General features: G+C 43.9%; 1 pseudogene; it reads right to left on the reverse strand.

Annotated features, from left to right (window-relative positions):
* Window positions 1–230: 230 nt before the first annotated feature.
* LOC129554926 (AP-1 complex subunit sigma-1A pseudogene) lies at window positions 231–4606 on the reverse strand (annotated as a pseudogene).
* Window positions 4607–6310: the final 1704 nt, after the last annotated feature.

Consider the following 6310-nt stretch of genomic DNA (forward strand, 5'->3'; position numbering starts at 1 on the left):
GGTCACATTTTCCTGCCTCCTAGCTCCTTAAAACCTTCAGTGGGAAAAAGGGAAACAGGAGGTAGGGGGTGGAGGGAGGGAATGTTTGAGGGTCCTGAGCCCACAGCTCACTGCAGAAAAAGGTGAGGCAGCAGAGCAGGCGTAGCTGGGTCCCACCAAGAAGAAAAGTGCCACCGATGCCCCACCTCTCCACCAGATCCCCACATCTCCACTCGACCCCGGGGCAAGGGCTAGGCCAGACCCATCTCCTCCAGCACACTGCGTGGCTACTCATCCTCCTCCTGCAGCAGTCCGCCTGCTCGATGGCCTTCAGGACACTCTTCTTGGAGGTGTCCTGGACGTCACCCCCATCAGAAACTCATCCAAGATGTTCAGTTCAGTTCAGTCGCTCAATCGTGTCTGACTCTTTGCGACCCCATGAATCACAGCACGCCAGGCCTCTCTGTCCATCACCAACTCCCGGAGTTCACTCAAACTCATGTCCATCGAGTCGGTGATGCTATCCAGCCATCTCATTCTCTGTCGTCCCAGTCTCCTCCTGCCCCCAATCCCTTCCAGCATCAGAGTCTTTTCAAGCAGGCCTTCTCAAAGTTGAAGATGATGTCCAGCATGCAAATACTGCCAAAGTATTTGTCCAGGAGCTCCACCTATCGGCGGATCAGCTCCAGCGTGATGAGCTCACTGCCTTGGCCCTGGATGGCACAGCAGAAGTAGGGGCTGCGTATCTCTTGTAGACAACTTTGAGGTCCCTCCACTCCAGGAAGCTGCACATCTTGGGCTTGAGAGCCAGAACCACCTGCATAAACTCCCGAACCGTCTTCTTCCGCTCCTTGTCTGAGGTGGCCAGGTACCATTTTTGCAGCCGCAGCTTCCCCTGCCGGCATTCTGCAGCCTCCGGCCTTGCGCGTCCCTCTTTGGCCACCGTAGGCGCCAGCTCCACTCTCTTTCTTACCCTTTCTGACTTTTAAATTTTAGTTTTAATTATTTTAAATTTCCAAGGCTACATTTGACTAGAAGCTTTCATACTGAACATTGGGTGGGCTTCCCCAGTGGCTCAGACAGTAAAGAATCAGCGTGTGATGCAGGAGACTGAGTTCGATCCCTGGGTTGGAAAGATCCCTGGAGAACGGAATGGCTACCCACTCCAGTATTCTTGCCTGGAAAACTCCAGGGACAGAGGAGCCTGGCTACAGTCCATGGAGTTGCAGAGAGTCGGATGTGACTGAGCGACTAACATGCACACGTACAAGCCCCACTGTAAGCACAATTCACCAAATATGAGTTTGGGCTTCGACAGTTCCCCAAATATTCGGTAACATATTTACACTTTGTTTCTCTGACCATTATCCAAGCCTACATCAATATATTGGGTTAACCAAAATGTTTGTTCAAGTTTTCTGTAATAGCTTGTGAAACTCACTTTTTGGCCAATTCAATAATTTGGAATAAAATGAATATTATCATGTTTCACTCTACAGAGGTGATAAAAGAGCTCACCCCACCCATCACAAAGCAACCAGGGACACCATTCTTGAGGGGCTTGAAGACTGATTGGGTGGAATTCTCAGAATCACCCCATTTATGTAAAAGCAGCCCATCCTTCTATCTATCTTTTCACACATATTTACCCAAGGAACATGTATTGAGAACCAACCTCATGCCCTCACTGAGATCATAAAAAATATGCAGAACAGTTAGACAAATGTGTAAACAACTAACTAGAATATATTACAAGGAAAGTGGTGATGGAGTTTTAGGTGCATGATCCTAAGCGCCTGACATGGATAGAGAAAGGTTAACAGTGGAGCTCATGCTGAGCTGTCTTAGAGTTAGAGAACTAGCTGAGTCAGTTTTCTAAACTTAAAGGAACAACTTTTATAAAATAATCCTCTGGAGGCTTCTTAAAAAATAAATTCTCAGGCTTCTTCCTTGGAACTTCCTGGTACAGATCTTAGAGTTTCCCACTGTTAGCAAGTACCCATGGCAAATCTAGGAAAAAGATGTTAGGAGGATGGAGTCAATAACTCCAATGTGCAGGTAGGAAAACTGTCAAGTCTTGATGATGTTCCTCATATCTGATAGTGAAAGTGTGAAAGTGTGAGTCATGTCCGACTCTTTGCGACCCCGTGGACTGTATAGTCAATGGAATTCTCCAGGCCAGAACACTGGAGATCCCCTTCTCTAGGGGATCTTCCCAGTGCAGGGATCGAATCCAGGTCTCCCACGTTGCAGGCGGATTCTTTACCAGCTGAGTTACAAGGGAAGCCCAAGAATACTGGAGTGGGTAGTCTATCCCTTCTCCAGTGGAACTTCCTGACCCAAGAATTGAACTGGGGTCTCCTGCATTGCAGGGCAATTCTTTACAACTGACCTGTCAGGGAAACCCCTGGTATTTGATATGTATCAACACATCATCTGCCATAGAATAAGTGGTAGGAGCTTGAAAACTATGAGTTTTTTCTGATATCAAATCTAATTAGGAAAGTGAGAAATTAAGAAAAGTAAAAGAATGAAAGAGAAAATTAACAACCATACCTAAGCCCACCATCTAGACCTAATCACTTTCTGATACTTCTGATAAATATTTCTTTTTCTTTTTTTACACACATACACACAAAATTAGAATATTACTGTACCTATCCTTTTACAAATGTTGACAGGATGGTACAAAGAGTTCCCGTATACCGCCCCCCCCCATACACACACTAGTACATGAATCGTGACAAATCTTATATCAGTATCATGCATTTGTCACGATTCATGTACTGGTGTGTGTCTGTGTGTGCGTGCGGGCGCACTCAGTTGTGTCGACTCTTTGTGATGCCATGGACTGTAGTCTGCCAGCATCCTCTGTCCATGGAATTCTCAAGGCAAGCATACTGGAATGGGTTATCATTTCCTTCTCACGGGGATCTTCCCAAATGTACCAGTCTTGATACATTCAGTTCAGTTCAGTCACTCAGTCCTGTCCAACTCTTTGCGACCCCATGAATCATAGCACTCCAGGCCACCCTGTCCATCATCAACTCCCGGAGTCTACCCAAACCCATGTCCACTGAGTCGGTGATGCCATCCAACCATCTCATCCTCTGTCATCCCCTTCCCTCCTGCCCTCAATCTTTCCCAGCATTAAGGTCTTTTCAAAAGAGTCAGCTCTTTGCATCAGGCGGCCAAAGTATTGGAGTTTCAGCTTTAGCATCAGTCCTTCCAATGAACACTCAGGACATATCTCCTTTAGAATGGACTGGTTGGATCTTGCAGTCCAAGGGACTCTCAAGAGTCTTCTCCAACCCCAAAGTTCAAAAGCATCAATTCTTCGGCAATCAGCTTTCTTCACAGTCCAACTTTCACATCCATACATGACCACTGGAAAAACCATAGCCTTGACTAGACAGACCTTGGTTGGCAAAGTAATGTCTCTACTTTTGAATATGCTGTCTAGGTTGGTCATAACTTTCCTTCCAAGGAGTAAGTGTCTTTTAATTTCATGGCTGCAATCACCATCTGCAGTGATTTTGGAGGCCCCCAAAATAAAGTCTGCCACTGTTTCCACTCTTTACCCATCTATGTGCCATGAAGTGATGGGACCAGATGCCATGATCTTAGTTTTCTGAATGTTGAGCTTTAAGCCAGCTTTTTCACTCTTCTCTTTCACTTTCATCAAGAGGCTCTTTAGGTTTTCTTCACTTTCTGCCATAAGGGTGGTGTCATCTGCAAATCTGAGGTTATTGATATTTCTCCTGGCAATCTTGATTCCAGCTTGTGCTTCATCCAGCCTGGAATTTCACATGATGTACTTTGCATATAAGTTAAACAAGCAGGGTGACAAGATACAGCCCTGATGTACTCCTTTTCCTATTTGGAACCAGTCTTGTTCCATGTCTGGTTCTAACTGTTGCTTCTTGATATACAGATTTCTCAGGAGGCAGGTCAGGTGGCCTGGTATTCCCATCTCTTAAAGAATTTTCCACAGTTTGTTGTGATCCACACAATCAAAGGCTTTAACGTAGTCTATGAATTAGAAATCAGAGAGTCGGACACGACTGAGCGACTGAACTGAACTGAACTGAACTGATGAAGTAGAAATGGATGTTTTTCTGGAATTCTCTTGCTTTTTTGAAGATCCAACAGATGTTGGCAATTTGATCTCTAGTTCCTCTGCCTTTTCTAAATCCAGCTTAAACATCTGGAAATTCACAGTTCACATACTGTTCAAGCCAAGCTTGGAGGATTTTGAGCACTACTTTGTTAGTATGTGCAATGAGTGCAATTGTGTGGTAGTTTGAACATTCTTTGGCATTGCCTATCTTTGGGATTGGAATGAAAACAGACCTTTTCCAGCCCTGTGGCCACTGCTGAGTTGTTCAAATTTGCTGGCATATTGAGTGCAGCACTTTCACAGCATCATCTATTGAGTGCAGCACTTTCACAGCATCATCTTTTAGAATTTGAAATTGCTCAGCTGGAATTCTATCACCTCCACTAACTTTGTTCGTAGTGATGCTTCCTAAGGCCCATTTCACATTCCAGAATGTCTGGCTCTAGGTGAGTAAATATCTTCTGCTTCTATTAGGTCCATACCATTTCTGTCCTTTATTGTGGCCATTTTCGGATGAAATGTTACCTTGCTATCTCTAATTTTCTTGAAGAGATCTCTAGTCTTTCCCAACCTGTTGTTTTTCTCTATTTCTTTGCACTGTTCACTTAAACAGGCTTTTATTAAAAAAAAAAAAACAACTCTCCTTGCTATTCTCTGCATTCAGAAGGGTATATCTTTCCTTTTTTCCTTTGTCTTTCACTTCTCTTCCTTTCTCAGCTATTTGTAAGGCCTCCTCAGACAGCCATTTTGCCTTTTTGCATTTCTTTTCTTGGGGATGGTCTTGATCACTGCCTTCTGTATGTTACAAACTTCGATCCATAGCTCTTTAGGTCCTCTATCAGATCTAATCCCATAAATCTACTTGTCACTTCCACTGCATAATCATAAGGGATTTGATTTAGGCCATACATCATGGTCAACAAAAGAGTCCAAAATGCAGTACTTGGATGCAATCTTAAAAACTACAGAATGATTTCTGCTCATTTCCAAGGCAAACCATTCAATATTACAGTAATCCAGGCCTATGCTCCAACCAGTAAAGCTGAAGAAGCCGAAGTTGAACGGTTCTATGAAGACCTGCAAGACCTTTTAGAACTAACACCCAAAAAAGATGTCCTTTTCATTATAGGGGACTGGAATGCAAAAGTAGGAAGTCAAGAAACACCTGGAGTAACAGGCAAATTTGGCCTTGGAGCACGGAATGAAGCAGGGCAAAGGCTAATAGAGTTTTGTCAAGAGAACGCACTGGTCATAACAAACACCCTCTTCCAACAACACAAGAGAAGACTCTACACGTGGACATCACCAGATGGTCAACACCGAAATCAGATTGATTATATTCTTTGCAACCAAAGATGGAGAAGCTGTATACAGTTAGCAAAAACAAGACCAGGAGCTGACTGTGGCTCAGATCATGAACTCCTTATTGCCAAATTCAGACTGAAATTGAAGAAAGTAGGGAAAACCACTAGACCATTCAGATATGACCTCAATCAAATCCCTTATGATTATACAGTGGAAGTGAGAAATAGATTTAAGGGCCTGGCGTGCTGTGATTCATGGGGTCGCGGAGAGTCGGACACGACTGAGCGACTGAACTGACTGACTGACCGATCTGATAGATAGAGTGCCTGATGAACTCTGGACGGAGGTTCGTGACATTGTACAGGAGACAGGGATCAAGACCATCCCCATGGAAAAGAAATACAAAAAAGCGAAATGGCTGTCTGAGGAGGCCTTACCAATAGCTGTGAAAAGAAGAGAAGCAAAAAGCAAAGGAGAAAAGGAAAGATATAAGCATCTGAATGCAGAGTTCCAAAGAATAGCAAGGAGAGATAAGAAAGCCTTTCTCAGTGATCAATGCAAAGAAATAGAGGAAAACAACAGAATAGGAAAAACAAGAGATCTCTTCAAGAAAATTAGAGATTCCAAGGGAACATTTCATGCAAAGATGGGCTCGATAAAGGACAGAAATGGTATGGACCTAACAGAAGCAGAAGATATTAAGAAGAGGTGGCAAGAAGACACAGAAGAACTATACAAAAAAGATCTTCACGACCAAGATAGTCACGATAACGTGATCACTGACCTAGAGCCAGACATCTTGGAATGTGAAGTCAAGTGGGCCTTAGAAAGCATCACTACGAACAGAGCTAGTGGAGGTGATGGAATTCCAGTTGAGCTATTTCAAATCCTGAAAGATGACGCTGT

The sequence above is a fragment of the Moschus berezovskii genome, chromosome 14 (assembly GCF_049115385.1).
Source record: "Moschus berezovskii isolate FMDL1 chromosome 14, NW_MosBer_1.0, whole genome shotgun sequence".
NCBI classification, from domain to species: Eukaryota; Metazoa; Chordata; class Mammalia; order Artiodactyla; family Moschidae; genus Moschus; species Moschus berezovskii.